The sequence below is a fragment of the Dipodomys merriami genome, unplaced genomic scaffold, assembly GCF_024711535.1.
Source record: "Dipodomys merriami isolate MVZ:Mamm:240054 unplaced genomic scaffold, mDipMer1.0.p SCAF_39, whole genome shotgun sequence".
Lineage (NCBI taxonomy): Eukaryota > Metazoa > Chordata > Mammalia > Rodentia > Heteromyidae > Dipodomys > Dipodomys merriami.
The window spans coordinates 3,796,505-3,818,717 of record NW_027205492.1 but is presented as its reverse complement, the minus strand read 5'-3'; the positions used below and the strand labels follow the sequence as shown (position 1 = coordinate 3,818,717).

The 22,213-nt window shown below is 49.3% G+C and overlaps 1 protein-coding gene across 1 annotated transcript in view; it reads left to right on the top strand.

The window, feature by feature from the left end:
- Jph2 (junctophilin 2) overlaps positions 1-22,213 on the top strand; it is a 58,657-nt gene that overhangs the window by 22,381 nt on the left and 14,063 nt on the right. The gene's annotated exons all lie outside the window — the stretch shown is intronic.

The window sequence follows — 22,213 nt, the reverse complement described above, 5'->3', positions numbered from 1 at the left end:
AGTAACTCACGCTCCGCTCGCTCCCCCTCTGACCCGCTCCATTTTGCTGTTTACCCACCCACATCCAGCTGGCATCCATGCACCCAGACATGCCTCTCACCCCCTCCTTCACAACCCCACCCCCAACTCCCCAACATCCTCCCCATCCATCCTTTCCACTGGAATCGAAGGCTGGCCTCCCATTTATCCAGCCACCTCCAGTCGCTCAGCCACACGTCCACCCATCTACACACACATTCACACGCTCCCATCCTTCCTCTCACTCCTCCATTCAGTTATCCAACCACCCATCCATTCAACCGTTTATCCGTTCCTCATCCACTCATCTTCTGCATTCATTCAGCTGATCCCACCCACCCAGCCATGCTTCCATTCACCAGACACCTGCATCCACTCAACAACTTCCACGCCTCCGTACCTGGAGCAACATCTACCTCATCTACCGCCATCCAACAATCCATCTACCTCATCTACCGCCATCCAACAATCCACCGCACTTCATGCATCAGCCCCCTTCACCTACCCAGCCACCCTTCCACACACGAAGCACCCGCCCTGTCATCTACATTCAAACTCTGCCACATCTTCTCATTCTATGTATGGCAGAGTAAATTGGAATACCTCCGGATATGGACAGCACCTACTATGCACATGGTATCTTTAATAGTTTACAAATGTGGAACCTTAACAACCTTATAAAATAGACAGTTTTTTTTGGGGGGGGTCCAGTCATGGGGCCTGAACTCTGGGCCTGAGCGCTGTCCCTCAGGCTCTTCAGCTCAAGGCTAGGGCTCTACCATTTGAGCCACTGCACCACTTTCAGTTTTCTGAGTGGTTTATTGAAGATAAGAATCTCATGGCCTTTCTTGCCCAGGCTGGCTTTGAATCATGTTCTTCAGATCTCAGCCTCCTGAGTAGCTAGGATTACTGGTGTGAACCACTGGCACCTGGCACTATCTTCATTTTTGTTTCACAAATTGAGAGTGAGTTGCAGGGACAGCAACATGACATCACGAAAGGCACTCACCTGTCCAGTGCCTGTAGGGACACCATTGGCAGCCATAGGTGGACTGGGATGCTGGTGGAGGTGAAAGTGAAGTAGACCTGGCAACAAATCCTGTTTCCTCCATCTTTTATGGGGCAGGAGCCTGGGGGAACCATTTGCCTGCCCTTGTGACTTCAGTTCCCCCATGTGGTGTCACCATTTCTTAGCTGTGGGGCCTTGGCCAGTTGAGTGTCCTCTAACCTTAGTCATCTCATCGGTAAAAAACAGAACTGGACTGTGGGTTGAGAAGGCTGGTGGCACAGGGGACAGGGGTTCCTGATCCTGCTATGGAGCGTGTCCCTGGGGAAGCAGAATGGCCTGGGGACCAGAGTACAGGATGTTTACAGGACGCATTCTCAACTGATGCTCCTAGGGAAAGGAGAAGCAGGATAGGATAAGGGGGACTTGGTGGCAGTGCAGTGTCTCTTCACAAAGGTCTCTGACAACCTCTCGGGGCCCTTGGAAGTTGAAATGACCTTCACAGTCTTCCAAGGTTAGGGGGAGGGACCTACATCTTCATCGCCTCTGTATGGGATGCAGGCTGCCCCTACCTGGCTCTCTCCAGCCAAGGGCAGACCTGGGGAGCAGCTGCAGGTGGAAGAATCAGGGTGGCATAGCACGGCATACCAAATACGGGCTCCACAAAGGTCATTATCTGATCATTAGTCAGTGAGTTTATTTGTCAGAAGTGAAACTGAGGTGCAAAAGAAAGAATGCCCAACGCCAGCTGGAAGCAAGAGGGAGAAGACTTCAGCCTCTGGCTTTCTACTCCAAAGCTTTAACCTGCATGTCATGCTCTCTCTAAACGTTACATTGAAACAGACAGTATCACGAAGAGGGAAAGGATTTATGGGTGATATTCTTAAAGCTTCTTGGTTATGGCTGCTCTGGCTTTAATGTTGATTTCCTCCAACACCAGCTGAAATGTAATTGCCCTTGCAACAGTAGGAGGAAGTGGATTGAGAGGTGGTTAGATACCAGAGCTCTGCCCATATGGGTGGGACTAACGTCATTATTGAAGAGCTAGTTTGGCCCTTTTTGCCTATTGGCCCTTCTAGTATTTTTGCCATATGAGAACCTGCCCTTTCCTCTGGAGGACATTGTGGGCCAGGTGCTATCTCGGAAAAGAATAGTCTTCACCAGACATTGAACTTCTCTCCTGGCACCTCAACCTTAGACTTCTTACCATTTTATTCATTGTAAATTATGCAGTCTCAGGGATAGTATTATAGCAGCACAAGCGGAATAAGCCACAGGAACCTGGCTTATGACCAGGTGACCGAATATTTATTATCTAATCCTGAACACTTTTATAAGGAAAAGGGTGTGTGTGTGTGTGTGTGTGTGTGTGTGTGTGTGTGTGTGTGCGTGCATGTGCCAGGGCTTGGCCTTGAATTTAGGGCCTGGGTGCTATTCCTTAGCTTTTTTGCTCAAGGCTACACTCTACCCCATGAGCCCACAGCTCCACTTCTGGCTTTTTGGTGACTCATTGGAGATGAGTCTCATGGACCTGAGATGGCTTTGAACTGTGATCTTCAGATCTTAGCCTCCTGAGTAGCTAGGATTACAGGTGTGAGCCACTTGTACCATGCATACAGCACTTTTTAAAAATGAAAGCTTTATGTCACAATGATTTTAGGTTCACAGAAAAGTTGCAGATAGTTACAAAGAGCTACCATAAATTTCTACCCCCATTTCCCCAGTCTTGACTACGTATGTCACTGTAATGCCCCCTCAAACCCAATAGGTACACATTACCATTTGTTACACTCCAGACTTTATTTGAAGTTTCCCAGGTTTCCCACGAATGGCCATTTTCCATTCTAGGATCCCAAGGTGAATTAAATTGTCACATCTTGTCAGCCACCGCTGATTTCTCTGTCTTTCCTTATTTCTCTTGACCTGGAGCAGAGTCAGGCATTGTGTAGGTACCCCCTCCCTCCCATTTGGTCTGATATTTTTCTCTTAATCAGATTGAGGCTGGAGGTTTTGGAGTCCACCATGGAGATAAAGTGCCCTTCCCACTATATCATACTGAGTACACGAAATCCAAGTGACTCCTTGCTGCTGGCACCCGCCTGGGTCATGTGACTAAGGTGGCATTTGCCAGGATTCTGCCATGTGAGCCACTGGGTTTTGTTTTTTTTTTTTTCATAGTCTAGTCTTCGGAAAGCAGACATCATTCTGAGGGATTGTAGTCTGGAATTAAGCTTCACCTTTTGTTGGGGGGGCGGGGGTTGCTGGGGAGGGGCTACCCACATGTGTCTGAAATTCTTCCATATGGAAGAGCATCTCTTTGAGAACCTATCTATGTATTGGTTTGCTTGTTTGTGTCTGTAGTGCTAGGGATCATGTGTCAGTCTACACGGAGGACATGTTAGGTTGTGACACTGAGTGCATGTGGATTATGACAGGCAGAAATCCGGACTGTCCTGGGTCCCCTGGGACATGAAGCAGAGGAAAAAGCTTGGGTTGAGCATTTAGCAGACCGTGAAATGAAACATCAGTGCTCCTTTGGACTGGCTGTGTGACCTTGCCCACGTTACTCCACCACTCTGAGCCCAGGATCCTCTTTCTTCACAGTCTTGTGAGGAGGAGGAGGAGGTGAGCTCATGTCTGGCACAGTGCAGCTGGCAATGAAAACAGCTAGCTAGCATCTACCATGTTTGGCTTCCAAGTGAGTAAAGGGACACGGGAAGAGAAAGAGGGGTTTGTTTCCCTAAGTTCTCCTTGCAGGAGAAAACCCTGCCACCCTCTTGGTCCCCTCAGTTTTCCCGCATCCTCGACCCTGGTGGCATGGAGCTCTCCCTGGGGAGCTCCCCAGGCCTGCTGCTGGCCTGGGCCTCCAGGGTCCAGCTGGTGCCCAGCCTCCCCGTGCCGTGTGTGGGGAGGCCGGGAGAGATCAGGAGTACTCATGAGTACCCGGGCAGAGTCCTGGATGCCCTCGGGCTGGTGGCACGTGGGAATGGCTGCCTGGCCCCAATTCAACCTCGGACTAAATTTCCAATTAAGGGAGTTTTGGGGATGAGGCAGAAACACAGGGTGTGGCCACTGTCTTCCTCTGAGACTCTTCTCCTCCCTGGGACCTTAGGGAGCAGAATCTGGCTGCAAAGGGACAGGAAGTGTTCCCAACAGCCCTTGGGACCCAGAGCTTGGCTTGTGTCCACGGTGGCTTGCAGCACGTAGGAGCAGGATTGGGTGGAAGATGTCAGCTGGGGTTCTGTGACTGACATCAGGACATCTTTCTCGAGGAAAGGGAGGTGCTGACACATCTCACTCCAGAAACTGGACTCTGGGTACAAGAAGATTCTAGACCTGCCTTCCCAGTGGCTGCACAGAGAGAGATGTGTGCGAATGAGAAGCACATAGACAGTATGGAGAGAATGTAGAGTAACCTGCTGAGAAGTTGAAAAAGATTAGCTACATGTTGAAATGAGTGTTTATTAGACATACTGAGAGGAAAATATATTTTATATATATTTATGTAAACAACTAATTTTACCAATTGCTTCTTATTTTCCTTTCTCTCTCTCTTGAAAGTTTTTACTGTATAACTGAGGCTAGACTTTTTTTTTTGGTCAGTCGTGGGGCTTGAACTTGGCCTGGGCACTGTCCCTGAGTTCTTCAGCTCAAGGCGAGTGCTCTACCACTTGAGCCACAGTGCCACTTCCGGTTTTCTGGTGGTTTATTGGAGATAAGGGTCTCACGGATTTTCCTGCCTGGACTGGCTTTGTATTGTGATCCTCAGAGCTCAGCCTCTAGAGTAACTAGGATTACAGGTGTGAGCCACCAGTGCCCTGCAAGGCTAGACTTTTACTTGTGATGCTCTTGCCTTAGCCTCATAAATGCTGGAATTACAGGCATGTACCACCATACATGACTTTGCTGTTACTTTTCCGAATCTGGGTACTAGAAGAAATATTATTTATGTATGTAGTTTACATTGCACCTTTCCCTCCCTCCCTCCCCTCCCTCCCTCCCTCCCTTCCTTCCTTCCTTCCTTCCTTCCTTCCTTCCTTCCTTCCTTCCTTCCTTCCTTCCTTCCTTCCTTCCTTCCTGGGCCAAGGCACTGTCCCTGAGCTGTTTTGCTCAATGCTTATACTCTACCACTTGAGGTACAGCTCCACTCCTAGAATTTTGGTGGTTAATTGGAGATAAGTATCTCAGACTTTCCTGCCTGAGCTAGCTTCAAACCTCAATCCTCAGATTTTTAGCCTCCCAAGCCGCTGGCTTGCATTGTGTTTTCATTGGACTGTGTTGCTGCAGATCCATTAAAGCTCTTGGAGAGAGACTAAGTCCTTCACTGACCAGAAAAGGAAATAGAAAGGGATGAAGACAGACCCACATGACTAGGTGATAGACAGGGAGCTGGGCCCAGGCCTTCTGATTCTGCATCTGAGAGCTCTTTCTGTAATGCCTTTTATGGTCATGGGAGCTGGGCTAGGGAGGTGCCTACGCTTTCCTGGTTGTCACACCGGCCCCCTGATAAATGGCTGCTTCTGCAAGGATCAAGCCCGTGGCTGAGGGTGGGATTCTGGCTGCCTCTTCCCTGCTTCTCTCTAGCCTTCACTTCTCCCACTCTAAAAAATAAGAGTGATGATACTCACCTCAGAGGATTCTCAATGAAATCACAGCTTGTATAGGAAGCCCTCTATGTAGGGCTGGCGAGCAGGAAGTGAGGGCTCCATTAATGTCACCTTTGATTATCATTATCTAGTGTTCACGTGGTGTCCTACGGCAGAGGACGGGATACCTCCAAGAGTTCCCAGCTGGTCTATGGGGTGCGGCAGACTCCTTAGGTTTTGCACAGAGATGACATCACTGAACACAGGGATGGTGTCTGTCTTGGGTCTACCTGTCCCTTTTCCACCTGTAGATCATCCCGCCTCCACCCTCCACCCCAGGATGAGTCACTGAGGAAACTGGAAGGGAGGGGTGGAGGCTGGTGAAGAGGCCACTAGGCAGCCTTGGCCAAGTTAGGGGGTAGGATGGATCCACCGGGTGCCCTCCTAGCTCCAGCCTTGGCCTCCGTGTTACACAGCCTCTTGATTTCTCAAGAAAAGCTAGAGATTTGTATTTCCTCATAGAAATGTTTTCCTTTTTTGACTTTTTATTATGGAAAAAAAATCAAGCATATTACAAAAAACAAGCTGGTACAATGAACACACATGGACCGATTCATTAATTAGATGTAACATTTATTGGTGATTTAGTCATATTTGCTTCATCATATATATGAAATATACAAAATCATATAAATGATTTATATATACATGTTTTCTTCTTTTTTCTGAAATAGTCTAAAGTAAATGTATGTATCATGAAAGACTTCACCTTAAATACACCTCTACTATGGAAGAGTATTGGCTACATAACCCTAAAGCCATCACCGTACATAACAGATCAGCAATAAAAAATTTCTTTCTTTTTTTTTATCCAATGTGTTTCTTACTGGGTTGTTCAAATGAGGGCTTGTCTTATTGTGATTTTAATTTGCCTTTCCATGGTGAGTAATGACACTGAGCATCTTTCTTGTGCTTATTAGACATCTGTATAGTTTCCTGGGAGACGTGTCAGCTCAAATCTTTTCATTTTCCTCCTGGTTTGGGGCCTTGGGATTGAACTCATGGATTTGTGCTCTCACTTCGCTTTTTTACTCAAGGTTGGTGTTATACCACTTGAGTCACACCTCCACTTCCAGCTTTTTTTTCTGAATAGTTGGAGAAAAGAGTCTCAAAGACTTTTCTGCCTAGTCTAGACTCAGCCTGTCAGTTACTGGGATTGTAGGCGTGAGCCATTGGTGTCTGGCTCTATTAGAATCTTTGTCCATTTTTAAATTGAGTTGTTTTTTTTTTCTCTTGAAGTTTTTGAGACACTGGCTCGATACTTAGCCCAGGTTGGCCTGAAACTCCAGAATCTTCCTTTCTCAGTTTCCTGAATGGTGGGATTATAGGCATGCATCACCATGTTTGGACTATGTTTGTCTTTTTCTTTTATTATCAACAAGTCCTTTATCAGATATGAAATTTAAGTGACTTGCGAATGCTTTTCCTCATTCTTTGGCTTTAGATCTTCCTTTCCCTTCCCTTTCCCTCTCACTCTCACATTTTTTGCCTGGGGCTAGCCTGAGACCAAGCTCTTGCATAGCTGGGATCACAGGCAGGACGCGAATTCCAAGGCATAACAGAAGCAGATAGTCGCATCCCCTATTACACACTATGCTTTTCCTATGCATCATACCTATGGGGAAGTTTAATTTCTAAACTAATGATATGAATTAGAGATTATGATGACTCATAATAAAACAGCACAGTTATAACATGGACTGCAATGGAAGTGAATTAAAAACTTTTGAATTGGTAGTATCTGTATCACGGTTCATTTGCCTCCCTGGGGATGGGCTTGAAGGAAGGGAAAGGCCTCCAGCCCAGTCTCCCTTCTCTACACCTTCTCTGCAAACTGCCAGATGGATAAACTCCCTGTGCACCCAGTGACTGAGGCCCAGGGCAGATGGAATTTCCTGAGTTGTCAGGACAGGATTCTTGCGACATACACAAGGCAGCTGCGACTGCAGGCTGAGAGGTGTGGGAAAGAAGGAGGCGCTTGTCTGGTCCCCAGTGGCCCATGTTAGAACTAGGGAGTCCGTGGGTCTGGGGAACTCGGGCCTCAAAGCTTAGAGAGCAGAGAATTAGAACAAAGACCTTGCTGGGTTCTGTCTCTCTCACGAAAAGCCAGTTAGTTTGGAAGGTTCCCACTTGAGAGGTGGGGGCCATTGCAATGTACTGGTTTCACAGTGATGATATATGTGGACGCTTAGCAGGGGCAGGCACATGGACAGGGCCACCTGGCAAACTGGGTCCCAGCAGGGAGGACTGTGGAGGGCAGGGAGAGAAGGCTTGATGGAACCCCCAGTGAATCTGGGCCCCATTTTTGACTCTCATGGGCATAGGACAGGGCTTTGTGAGGCAGGCAGATTTTTGTCACATCCACTCCAGCCCTGTGACCTGGTCTTCCCATTCAACCTCGGGCCACCTTTCCCACCTTGATTTTTAGTCTTACTGTCCTTGGAAAGAAAAGAGCCCCCTCAACCCCACTGGCTAGGGATTCCAGTATGGTTAGTACTTGACCCTATCTCTGGCACCTGAGCTGAGCGCCAGCACTGAAAGGGCACAGGCACAAGAATGCTGGATTCAGACCCAGGGATTAGTAGCTCACACCTGCAATCCTAGCTACTCAGGAGGCTGAAATCTGAGGATCACTGTTTGAAGCCATCCCTGGCAAGAAAGTCCACAAGATTCTAATTTCCAATTAACCAGAAAGTGGAAAAGCAGAAATGGAGGTGTGGTTCAAGTGGTAGAGCATCAATCTTGAGGGAAAAAAAGCCACGTGGGAGTGTGAGGCTCTGAGTTCAAGCCCCAGTAACCTGCACAAAAAGAAAGAAAAAGAGGAGGGGAAGGAGGGAAGAAAGGAGGAAGGAAGGAAGGAAGGAAGAAAGGAAGGAAGGAAGAAGCAAGTAAGCAAGCTAAGCTAATTCACAATACGTTACAGGCTACCCCAGGGCAGGAATCTGAGGGCTGAGGGCTGAGGGTTGGGGTCAAGGTCGGATGACACACTTGTTGCCCATGTGGCCTTAGGCAGCTGAGCTCACCTCAGGCTTTCTGTCATTATATACACACCATATCTAAGCTGGCGGTCGGCAGACAAGCTTCCTCTGGGCACAGGATGGATGCTGCCATTGCTCTTACAGTGCCCCTCTCCTGCCACCTGCAGCCCCATGCTCAGACCCTATATGGACTTCATTTCGCTAAGCCCACAAGAGTGGATTTCTACTTATCAGATGAACCCATTTCCCAGTGAGGAAAGCACTCAAACTCATAGAACCACAGACACAACCAAAGGCCCGTACTCCATACCCTTGATCATCTAGGAAGAGAAAAGCGTTTGGGCTTTTCCAAGCCACCCGAATGTCCTGGCTGTCATGTCCTCATACTTGCTGCTGGCCGTGCTTTTGTCTGGCAGAGCAGCAGAGCACATAATCCGGGGAGGTTGAAAGCGCGGAAGTTTGAATCCCTGCCTACCACGCATGCTCCACCCTCTTTGAGTCTCACTGTCCCCATCTGTACAATGGGAGCGATCACTGCCCTGTGTCCAGGGCCTGTGGAGAGAAGATCTGTGTGTGAAGCGCTCCTTTTCATGGCCAGCCCTGTGGGCATTTGATAAGTAGAAACCAGCAGGCTCCTCCTCCACGCTTCCTCCTTCCCCAGGCTGTGTTCTGGGTTGGATGGGGAAAGGCCAGTTCAACTTCCACTTGCCTTCCTGCATCCATCCCATCAAGGCCCTGCCATGGGGAGGGGAGTTAAAAATAAAGCAAAGCCTCACATCTTTCAAGTAAACACCCAGCGCTCTAAAAATAGCTCCTTTGTAGCCCAGGAGTCAGGCTGGACTGTGAGATGGAACTTGGGTTGGCAAGCGTCCCATGCAGCCACGCAGGGCTGGGCCAAACTTCAGAGTTGCCCCACCTGGCCTTTTGAACTTTTGCTCCTGCAGAAAAGCAGGTGTCTGGCCCCGGCCTGTCTCCAGCCGCTCCTGTCTACAGCCCCTTCCACCAGCCCTTACCGGCCTGCCGTGGGCTCTTGTTCCCGACTCCTTGTCCTGTTCCAGGCTCTTCATGCTGAATTCTTGAAAATGTCACCCAAACAGTGTCCCTTTGGTGTACAAAACATTTATGGGAGTCTTTTTCCTTCCAAAGCAGAGTCTGAGACAAAGATCGAATGTAAGTCATTCATTTGGGAGGTGATGTCCAGAAGGAGGAGGTGCGAGAGAAGGAGGACCAATCATTCCTTCTGCTGAGCAAGCTTTATGGAATCATTGCTGCAGATCAGGGGACTGGACATGGCTAGGGACATGTCAGTGTCCCCAGGATTGGCCACCTGTGGCTGCCCCTGGCCCTTACCCCCCACTTACTGGGAGTGAGGGCAGAAATAATCCCCACTGTGGGGTTGTGCTTGGGCTCCAGTAAGGGTGAAAGGACTTCCTGCAGCATCTGAGCAGGCTCTGGGCAGACTGTGGACAGCTGAATCAGGGTGACCTTGTCGGTGCTGGGTGAGTCTGACCTCACATGGACCTGTCCTCTACCACTGGGGTGAAATCAGGGCTAGACAGAGGGCATAGGATGTCTGCTCTAGAGGAAATTCTATTCCTTTCGTGGCTTTCCAGACTCTTCCTGTCTGGCTCCAGTTTCCCCAGCCGCCCCACCTCAGGCCACTGTCTCCTGCCCTCACCTTCAGCCACAGTTCCTCCAAGAGCTGTCCTCTCCCCTGCCTGTGGTCGTGGGCTTGTGCGGATCCATCTGCCTGAAATGCTTTTCCCTTGCCCTCATGAACACCTGCTCGTTCCTCTGGCCTCACTCAGCTCCAGTGTTTCTTCCTCAGGGAATCTCTGAGCTCCCATCTGCTCTGGGTTCCTTGTTTTGTGTGTCCCTGGCACCTTCATCTAGGTTCCAGTATCAGCAGAGTATCAGCATGTATAGGAGACACTGGAAACAGGTTGACCAGGCAGTGTTGGCTCTCGGCTATCTGACAGTGGGGAACCCTGTGGTACAAAGTCTCCTCCATGTTATCTATTGAGGCCATCAGACACAGCCAGTGAATATCTAGGGAGGTCTGACTATGGGCAGTTAGTGCTGTGGGCTCAGGGAAGGAAGCCTGAAGATCCAGCCCTCACGGCCTTTCCAGGCTGGCTGGGGAGGCAGCCCAGCACACATTATAAATCACAGAGCACTAGGAGGGAGCGATTGCCTTTCCAAATAAGTGGCCAGCATGGGCCTCATTGACAAAGGCCTCCCTAATGTCTATGCAGAGACACCCGGGAGTCAGAAGAGAGGGCGGGGCGTGAGTGCAGTCTGGGAGGGGCCTCCCAGTGGAGGGATGAGCAAGAAAAAACTCTAGGGTGGTCACGTGCCTGGCGTGATTTAGGAGCAGCAAGGACACTAGTGAAGTGACGAGGGGTAGACAGCAGTAGAAGAGGCCAGACACTGTGTTGGGACAGGGGGCGTGGAACCAGAGGGCTGTGTGGCACCCTGTGGAAGCCAATAGCATCACGCAGCAGTTTAGATGAAATGAAGTAAATGAAACGTTCCCTGCCTCGGTCGTAGTGGCCACAGTCAGTCGCTCCTGTTCCTTTGGACAGCACAGTGTGAACCAGTGTCCTCACTGCTGCAAGTCCCACGCGCTTCCCCCGTGGTGGAGCCTCGCAGGTCACTGCAGGCCTACGTGCCCATCTCTCACCCATAAAGACCTGGGCGCACACACATCCTGGGGTCCTTTCCTCACCTCACTAAGCCGGCATGACGGAAAGGGGCAAGGCCATCTGGTCCAGCTGCAGCCAAAGGCAGAATGCCGTTCCCCTCTTCCCTGCCCAGTGGCTGTTCTCTTACTTCTGTATCTTCTGACCTGGGACTTCATCCATCTCTATAGACAAGCCAGGCCAACTTTGTACAGCTTAACATTGGCTTTTGTGAAGCCAGCCAGGCTTCCTGCTTCTCTGTCCCTCCGTTCTCCCCATGGGTCATAGTGCTGGCCTTGAGGCCTGGATCCGCCAAGTTGGCCAGGGGAGCTGTAGGGGGTGCCTTTCTCACCATCTGGGACTTGTTTCCTCCTAACAAGACCAGCCAGGCTGACAGCTCGGGGCCCTCAGGGGCCCTATCTGTCTTTCTTCCTGCTGCTTTTAGTGTTGTTTTTGTCTGCCTATCTAAAGATGGCCTCTGCCTCTTTGCTTCACCAAGTTTGAACTCCTGGCAATGTGGCAGCTCTTTCTTCTGGGGGAGGTGGGGGGACTCCCCTCCAGCTATGCAGATGAATCTGGGGAGGAAGGGGGTATTTCTAGCCGCCCATGCTGTCTCCCTGATGGCAGAAGGCATCTGTGGGATGGAATGGGAGCTTGGGTATTTTGTGAACAGTTATCAGAGTCTGCCCCACCATTTCTGGCCAGATGTAAAAGCTGTGATCTCACGTGGCCGATTCTGCTCCAGTGAAAACACCTTCAGTCTCTTTACCGTGGCTCACTTTTCAAATCCCCTCATGATCATCAACTTTCCAGTGGAGAAACAGACACAGATATTTATGCTCAGAAGTGATGAGGTTTGGGTGACAGAGGTGGCAAGCTGCTTCCCCAGGCCTCAGTTTCCTCAGCTTTAGAAAGTGACAGACATGGACTCATGGTCAAGGTTGTTGTGGGGCCAGAATGGGACAAGCTGTGTAAAGTGCAGCGATTCCTCCACCAGTAAAGGGTAGCTATCATTGTTATGGTCATAACTTGATCTCGCTGACTGCCATGAGTCCTCTTAGGTACTGACTGCAGAACCAGATGCAGGACACAGTGAGTTGTGCAGAATCTGCCCAGTGTTTCCATATACCAGAGGTCTCCTCGGGCCAGTTCCTAGGGTAGGGTGGGGTGGGGTGGGGGAATGAGGGGAGCTGTGAGACCATAGATAAGAGGGAGGGAGAGGCAGTTGAGAAGCCATCTCCAGGCCTCCTGTGAACCAACCTCTCCTGTCACTGCAGAAGTACCGTTCCCATCCACCTGGCTTCACACCACCGCACCTGGGAAGGGGGTCTACCACAAGCTCATACCAGCCTGGGGTGCAGACTCTAAGCTCACAAGGCTTGCTGTGGCCTAGTTGGAACCTGGCTCTTGTAGTCCTAGAGTTCTGACCCCACTGGATGGAGGGAAGCACCCAGAAGGGGACTTGGCGAGGCTAATCTGGTTCAATCCACCCCAGTTCAGGCCTTCCTGGTTCTCCCCACCAGCCTTAGCTGGCGGGGTCTGGGGATATCATGCTGGCAGAGGTCCTCAGGGCGGTGTGTGTGTGTGTGTGTGTGTGTGTCTGTGTGTCTGTGGGTGTGAGTGTGGGTGTGCGTGCGCACACGCTCATACTGGGGCTTGAACTCAGGGCCTGGGAACTATCCCTGAACTTTCCCATTCAAGGCTGGTGTACTACTACTTAAGCCACAGGTCCACTTCCAGCCTTTTTCATGTTTTGTTGTAGACACGAGTCTCTCACACTTCCCTGCCCAGGCTGTCTTCAAACCATGATCCTCAGATCTCAGCATCCTATGTAGCTAAGATTCTAGGCATGAAGCACCAACATCCAGCTCCCCTTTATTTAAAAAAAGAATACAACTGTATGTTCATTTGGTCCTCAATGATTGTGTTACAGAAGTGCTGAGGGTGTCTCATGGTGCTGATTCCAGTCCCCCTTGGCAGCTGCTGTTTGAGTTTCTTCCCTTCCCTTCCAGAGGTGCCATATTCATGGATCAAGGTGGGACCCAGACAGCTTCGTGCAATTCTACCTACTGCACAAATGCAGATTTGCATTCTGATTTCCCTGACTTACACCAACCTTTGCATGTTATGCACTCTTTTAAACTTTTAAGGTTTTTTTTCTCTTTACTGTGTATGTTTTAGAGATCTTTCCATATCTTTCCATATAGAGGACATAGAATTTTAAAACTTCCATGTAGTATTCCATTGGATTACTACATCATAACTTACTTCATTGGTGTCTTTAGACTATAGTGGTTTGGAGACTTTTGCTGTGTTAGATCATGCTTGTGCGCACATCCCCTTGCCCATGGGCCAGTTTATCTCTAGATTAACAAACTGAAATAGCGGCGGTCCAAGGCTCTCCATGGAGCTATCCCATTTTGTCTTTCCATCTAAGTTGTTTCAGGTAGGAGGCCTCTGATCCTGACTTTTTGGGAGACTTTGTGTAAGCCTCTTGCCCTCTTTGGGCTCTGTTTCCCGGAGCACTGAGCTCTCTGTGGCTCATCTTTTGGGGGAAAAAGCCTTCTCCAATGTACTTCCTTGCTTGGTCTTTCGTACGTCCTGGTCCCGTGAAGCTCTTATCACCATGGCTTCTTTGGTAAGTGACCACAGCCCAGATGAAGCTCCAGGAAGCCCCATCGGGTCAACATGGAAGTGCAGACCCAGAAGGACAAAGGTCCAGAGATGTGATGGCATGGCTAAGGCAGGGTTTCCTGAACGCCAGCCTCTGAGGTACCTTCCAGAACCATGTCATATCTATGTACCTTCTGGACATTTCTTCCCTCAGTTAAAAAAAAAAATATCTGGAGTTTCAGCTGGGCGCTGGTAGCTCATACTTGTAATCCTAACTGCTGAGGAGGCTGAGGTCTGAGGATCATGGTTCAAAGCCATCCTGGGCAGGAAAGTCTGTGAGACTCTTACCTCCAATTAACTACCAGAATACTAGAAGTATGGACTAGGAATATGGCTTAGTGGTAGAGTTCTTGCCTAGCATGCATGAAGCCCTGGGTTTAATTCCTCAGTTCCATATAAACAGAAAAAGCCAGAAATGACCCTGTGGCTCAAGTAGTAGAGTTCTAGCCTTGAGCAAAAGAGGCTCAGGGACAGTGCCCAAGCCCTGAGTTCAAGCCCCAGAATTGGCAAAAAAAAAAAAAGGAAGAAAAGAAAAGAAGAAAAAGAAAAGAAAACTAGTAGAGCCATTGCTCAAAGTGGTAGAGCGATAGCTTTGACCAAATTGCTCAGGAAGCTAACAGAAAAAATCTAGAGTTTCTAAAATCTTAATGTGTTTTTATATAGGAACTGTAGATCATGACCATAAGTAGAAATGCAGTAATACATGAAAAGAAATTAGCAAACAGGAAAGAAAAAAACATACAACGAGGGGCTGGGAAGGTGGCTCAGTGGTAGAGCGCTTGCCTTGCATGCCTGAGGCCCTGGGTTCGATTCCTCAGCACCACATAAGCAAAAAGAAAAAAGCCAGAAGTGGCACTGTGGCTCAAGTGGTAGAGTGCTACAGCGCCCAGGCCCAGAGTTTGGGCCCCACGACTGGACCCCCCCCCAAAAAAAATACAACGAAACAAAATAACAGTAAACCACCGTCCATTGGAAGCTCTCGCGCAAGGCCGCTTGCTGCAGTCCGTCTCACAGCTAAGACCCTCTGGTGAGCACTGGAAGAGGAGCCCCAGAATGGATGGAGGGACACAGGAACACTGAGCACTGGTCTCAGTGGGCTCCTTAGTGTACTCAGGCCAGGATGACCACACAGCCCTGATGCCAGTCTTGGTTTGTACCAGGTCACAGGCTGCCTTTCACTCTCAGGTATCCTTAAATGATAAGTTCTAGTCATCCTAAACAAGGTCTGAGGCTATCCCATTTACTACTCTCAGCCCTGGGCCATTATCAGCCCCTTTGAGGTTCATCTCTATTGCTAATGCCACAAAGCAACCTGCTCAAGGTCAGACTAGGATGAAGCAGGGCTTGAATCCAGAGCCCGAGTTCCACTCAAGCTTTCCCTCAGCAGGATCCTCTTGTCTGGGATCTCCTCTGACCCCTTGCACATGCTCAGAGGGGCCGTGTCCTCCTCACCCCCAGGACACAGGGGCGCACTCATGACTTGGGTGATCTGTGAATCTCTGGCATGGCTGGGTCAGTTACAATCTCTGCAACTGTCTTTAGAATCAAGGGTGCAATGTCTCAGGCTGGGCTAGGCTCCTCCTGGAGCTTCTTCTTGCCCTGTTCCTATGGCAGCAGGGGGGCAGGGATGACAGCCCCAAGAGCAAATGGAGCTGCCTGGAATTCCTTCCAGAGCTCCTTATCGGTGTCCACTCACTGGCCCGCAGGGGTGTGGGGCCACAGAGGGGCTGCTGGGGAAAGCTGGCATGCTGGGGAGGGGCTGAGGCAGGGGGTGGGCGGGTTGGGAGGGCTCAGCTGTCACATTCCTCACAGGCGGAGTTCCTGGGTGCTTTGTCCTTATTTAGACTGGAGATGCCTGCTGACTAGGGGCTGCTGGAGGCCATCACAGGCCGGCTCACCTCACCAGAAGGGTGGGGCAGGGCAGACGCAGAGCTAAGTCAGCAGGCTCTCCGCAGGCTGTCCAGCGGGCCCCACTCCCAGGATAGGAAATCCAGCTTGTGCTACTGTGCCAGCACCGTGCCATACTAACCTGTGGGCCCTGGGATTGTCCCTCTCATTCACTGTTGTGCCCCCCAGATCTAGCCCAGGATCCAGCGCATACTAGATGCTTACTAAATGCTTGTCACCTTGAAGCCATATGCGCTTCCCACGTCACAGCTCACTTAATCCTCCACAGTTGTTCTAGGGGTTATAAGTGCTGTCATTGACCCATGTTACAAGTGGAGAAACTAAGGCCCAGAGAGGTTTGATGACTTGGCCAAGGTCATACAAGTTGGAAGCAAGTGTGCTTTCTTTTCCTCTTCTTTTTTTCTTCTGGTTTTGTTGTTGTTATTGTTGCTGTTGTTTATTTCAGTACTGGAGAATCAAACCCAGGACCTTGCTCAGAGTAGGCAAGTACTCTACCACTGAGCTATGCCCGAAGTCTCTTCCATCTTTTTATTTGGTTGTAAGCTGAAATAAAATTCCTGGTTTTGCTGTCACCTGGTATCTGATTGGAGTAAATAACCTTCTCTCCTACTTCAGTGTGTCAGCATCATGCCTGGGACAGAGAAAGTGCTTAGCAAGTTGTACCTGCTAATGGCAGTGGTGGTGATAGGCCCCAGACCCCTCCTGTGGGTTTGTACCCAAGTGGCAGAGTAGGCCAATGGTAAGGCCATTCCGCAGGAGGCTGCCTCCCTCTCAGAACATGGCGACAGGCATAATCCTCAGGAGAGGGTGATAGGAACTTGGTCCCGCCTTTAGTTTCCTGCAGAAAAACACTGATTATTCCTAGGCTATCTAAAGTCCTTTAGGTCCCAGGGCAAGAGGCTAGTCAGTGGTTACTCTGTTACACCTTCTGCAAGATTGTGTGTGTGTGTGTGTGTGTGTGTGTGTGTGTGTGTGTGCGCGCGCGCACATGCCAATACTGGAACCTGAACTCTTGTTTGGCTTTGGCTTTTTGGGTCAAAGCTGGCACCCTGACACTTGAACTACTCCTCTAGTTTTGGCCTTCTGCTGGTTACTTGGAGATGAGACTTAGATTTGTCTGCCCAGCTTGGCTTCGAACCTCAATCCTTAGATCTCAGCTTCCTGAGTAACCAAGATGACAGGCATGAGTCACCGGTGCTCAGCCATCTGAGAGCATGTTCTTGTGTCCGTTTGGCTGCCTGGGGCTTCCAGGAGCATTTTCTGTGAGCCAAGGCTAGACTGTCTCCATAGAGGAGGCCGAGCAGGGCCTGCTGCCTCCCTTTTGAGGTGCCTCTGGCCACACAGTGGGGTGCTGGGGAGATGTAGACTCCGGAGCCTGAGTGTTTGGATCCTTGTCCTTCACTGTCAGTATGCCCTTGGGCAAGTTGTTGAATTCCCCAGAGTCCTAGTTTCCTCATCTGTATCCTGAGAACCACAGCTGTATTTCTCATAAGGATGTTTTCAGGCTAAGTGATAGAAGGAGCCTGGCAAGAGATTCTTCAACACTTCTGCAGCAGAGGAGCCAGTATAGTGACTAACAAAATTAAGCGTGATCCGCCAGGCTTTTCTGGGCCTCAGTGTCCCTACTTTGTCACTTTGTTGGGGTTAAATGAGTTGGGATGCTGGGTGCGGGTCCTTTATCCCTGTGAGATTGCTGGCCACGGTTACGTGATCCATGTAGCACACTGTGTATCCAGCAGATACGTATCAAGCCTAGATGTTGGTCAGATAAATACGTGTGCTGGGCACCAGCTTCTATGGGCAGAGCCTCAATCATTACAACGTCAGCCCCTTGGGAGCTCACAGGTTAATTGAAGGAAGGTAAAGTAACCTGGCAGCCAACTACAGGGGTCTGAAAGAGCAGAACAAAGGTGATCAGGGTAGGTTTTCCTGGGGAAGGGCCTTGGAGGCTGTAGGAGTTCTGCAGATAAAGAAGTATAGGCCAGGCACTAGTGGCTCATGCCTGTAATCCTAGCTACTCAGGAGGTTGAGATCTGAGGATTGTGAATCAAAGCCAGCCTGGGCAGGAAAGTCCATGAGACTCTTAATTTCCAGTTAACCACCAGAAAACCAGAAGTGGCACTGTGGCTCAAGTGGTAGAGCACTCACCTTGAGCTGAAGAGCTGAGGGACAACACCTAGGCTCAGAGCTCAAGCCCCAAGACTGACCCCCCCCCCCCAAAAAAAAAGTATAGGAGGAGTGGGAACAAGAGTATCCAGGAAGGGAAACAGCATAGGTTTAATGAAAGGCTCCCGAGGTAAAATAATGGACAGGATACAATGGAGAAGCTGGAAGTTTCCATCCAGTGTCCGAGTTTGGAGTCAGACTGGAGAGGCTGGTGAGAGGTGGCCTGCAGTCAGTCATATTAAAGCACTCTCGTCCTCATCTTTCATGCCCCGAAAAGGCCTTAAGCCAAGGGTCACGCTCAGATGTACTGGGGTGGCCTCTGGGGACCAGATGGCACAGAAGGAGACCTGCATGAGGATTACTACTCAGAGGGACAGTCCACAGGATCGTGCTACACGCCAGCTTTTGAAGTATTCTATACGGACCCATAACTAGCAGCTGCCCTACTGTGGGCCTGGGCCCCTCCACGTCCCCGGAGGAAGAGGCTGGCTTGTAGCCAATGATAGCTGCTGGAACAGAAGCACGGGAGCCGATGGGTGTCAAGGGAAGCTTTGGCGCCAGGGACCTGGGTTCCGGCTCCAGCTGATGCTGGCACTTTCTAGCTGTGAGCTTTGGACAAATGATTTTCTGAGTAGGGTGTCTTAAAGAAGAACGTGACCACATGGGTTGTTTTCACTCCCTGCTGCTGCCACAGCAAATGCCTCCGATTTGGTGGCTCCAAGCAGCCCAGGTTCCTTCTCTTATGGTGCTGGACTCAGGAGTCTGCAGGCAGGCATTGTCCCTGGGCTAACGTGGAGGTGTCAGCAGGGCCAGTTCCTGCTGGCAGGAAGGGGGGGCAGAGCTTGGGCCTTGTTTCCCAATTTCCAGTGACCACCCTGAGCCTTGGCTTGTTACCAGACCTCCAATCCCAGGGCACACCACTCAGTCCTGGCCTCCTTCATCCATCAGCTCCTCTGCTGTCAGGCCTCCCTGCCTCCTTCTTCTGACGCTTGCTGTTATCCTCAGGGCCTGTGTCATTCAGGGTAGTGTGCTTCCCTCCTGGGATTTATTTCTATCTTATCCACCAAGACCATTTGCCATAGAAGGTAACATTTGTAGGTTCCCAGAATCAACTGACCTCATGGGTCACATGGCTGGTGTGTAGTCAATAGCCAACAACACATGCCAACAACTCCATGCCTTAGCTTCCTGTCTAGGCTGAGAGGATCCCCACCCCCACCCCACCCCAACTCCTCAGAGACCTTCTGCAGGCTGAGGGCTCTTCCTCAAGGGCAAGAGAGCCATCTTCTTGCAGAGGGGCTTGGGCTGGGCTTTCTAGGTGAGGGAGGCTCTGCATAGGGCCCCAAGCTTAGAACCCACACACCTAACACCACCCCCACTGCACCCGCAACCAGTCCACTCTCAGATGCTGCCTCTTCACCAGGCCCTGTTCCAACAGCCTTCTGCGCATACATTTTCTCTGTAGCCTCAGCAGGTTTGTGAGGCAGGGTTTTTATATCACCGTTTTCCAGATGAGAAAACTGAAGCACAGACTTGAAGTTCCTTGGTCATACGGCTGTGCTCCAACCACCGCAAAGCACCAAAATGTAAGCGGAAATTTTTTTAATTAAAAAAAGATACTTGTTTCCTAGGTTTTCTACAAGGAAGTGATATCGTTTGTATAACACTATTATTATTATTAGTAGTAGTAGTAGTAGTTGTAGTAGTAGTAGCAGTTTTGTGTTGGAACTGGGGCTTGAATTCAGGACGTGGGTACTCTCCTTTAGCTTTTATGCTCAAGGCTGGTATTCTAACTCTTGGGCCACATCTCCATTTCTGGGTTTTTTTGCTGGTTATTTGGAGATAAGAGTATCTGCCTGAGTTGAGCAGAAAACCTTAAACTTTGATCCTCAAATCTCAGTGTCTTGACTAGCTAAGATTACAGGCGTGAGCCATCAGCTCCTGGCTACTACATTTTGGGGGAGAGGAGTGTGGCTTTAAAACAAAAGTTAAATTGTTAGTTAAAAGCAAGGTACAGAGCATTTTTATAATTTAATAAGTATTTTTTCTAAAATATACAGAATATAGAAACAAAATACGTCTATGTACATTTTATTTGCATATGTATTATAAAATGCCAACAGTAAAGCACAGCTATGACCACATGACCCACCTGGTAGCTTTGTTTCTCTGCTCTCAGTCCTGCTCACCTTGTCTTCATGTCTCTCCTACTAGACTCCTCATCTTTCCAAAACAGGGGTGGCTCAACTTTCACTTTAATCGTCATGAATAAGTCACTTCAGGTCTGTTTCTCAGTTTCCTCATCTGTCAAATGGTGGCGGTATCTACCTTGCAAGGGGATGTGAACCTTTAGGTAGATAATTCCTCCCTACCTCCTTCTTTCTCCCTTCCCTTCCCTTCCCTTCCCTTCCCTTCCCTTCCCTTCCCTTCCCTTCCCTTCCCTTCCCTTCCCTTCCCTTCCCTTCCCTTCCCCTCCCTTCCCCTCCCTTCCCCTCCCTTCCCCTCCCTTCCCTTCCCTTCCCCTCCCCTCCCTTCCCCTTCCCTTCCCTTCCCTTCCCTTCCCTTCCCTTCCCTTCCCTTCCCTTCCCTTCCCTTCTTTTCTCTTCATCAGAATCAATGTCGTAGACCTAAGTGAGAGAACTAAAACTATAAAGCTCATAGAAGAAAATAGAGGAAAAAATCTTTGTGAGCTTGGTTCAGGAAAAATCTTAGATATGACACCAAAAGCCCATGTGCCAAAAAAAGTTATGTTGACTATTTTTAACATTTGAACCTTCTGTTCTTCAAAGGGCACCATGAAGAAAATGAACTCAATCCATAGAATTAGAAAAATACTTACGTGTCTGTTAAAAAACTTGTATCTATACTACATAAAGAACGTTTGCATGCCGGGCGCCAGTGGCTCACACCTGTAATCCTAGCTACTCAGGAGGCTGAGAGTTAAGGATTGAAGTTAAAAGCCAGCCTGGGCAGGAAAGTCTGTGAGACTCTTACCTCCAATAAACCACCAGAAAACTGGAAGTGGCGCTGTGGCTCAAGTGATAGAGCTCTTCAGCTCAAGGCAAGCACTCTATCACTTGAGCCACAGCACCACTTTCATCACCCTGCTCTCATCCCTGCTCACCTTGTCTGCATGTCTCTCCTACTAGACTCCTCAGCTTTCTAAAACAGGGATGCAGTTGAAAAGCTGAGGGACAGCGCCCAGGTTGAGTTCAAACCCTGACAAAAAAAAAAAAAAAAAGAACACTTGCAATGTAATAATAAAAAAGAGCTCCAAAAAAGTGTACAAAGGATCTGAGTAGACATCGATTGAGAGATGCACAAATGGCCATTGAATACATAGTGGTATTCACAATCTTTAGTCATTAGGGAAATGTAGCTTTGAACCACAGTGGAATTCCACTTTGCTGTTCACAAGTATGGTCATGACTTCAAAGAGGGCCAAGAGCGAGTGTCAGCGAGGATGTGGGGAGCCTGGACCACTCAGCATAACTGGCTGCATGTAGGAAAGGACGGCCATTTTGGAAAAGAGTCTGGCATCCAGTTCCTATATGTCCCAGCAATTGTATTTCCAGAGATGGATCAGACTCACCCAGGAGGTATGCATCCATACAAAAACTCATGCAGTAGGAACATGATTCATAGCAATCCGAAGTGGAAACAGCCCAAATTTCCATCAGCTGGGGAACAGGTGAACAAATATGGATCATCCCTGCAATGGAATATTACTTGGTAATAAAAAGGAACAATTCATGCTACAATAGGAGAGAGCTTTAAAATGATGTTCACATAGCATGCCCCCCTTTGTTGGCTATTGACAGAATTTTGCAAAGGAATACTGCTAAGTGTTGTTAGAATATTAACAAGAACAGGAGGCTGAGATCTGAGGATCACAGTTCAAAGCCAGCCCGGGCAGGAGAGACCGTGAGACTCTTATCTCCAATAAACCACCAGAAAACTGGAAGTGGTGCTATGGCTCAAATGGTAGAGTGCTAGCCTTGAGCTGAAGAGCTCAGGGACAGTGCCCAGGCCCAGAGTTCAAGCCCCATGACCACCACCAACAACAAAAGTTAACAAGAAGCAATGATTAATGATAATGGAAGCTGCTATTTATTAAGTGCTCTGGTTATGCTAGAC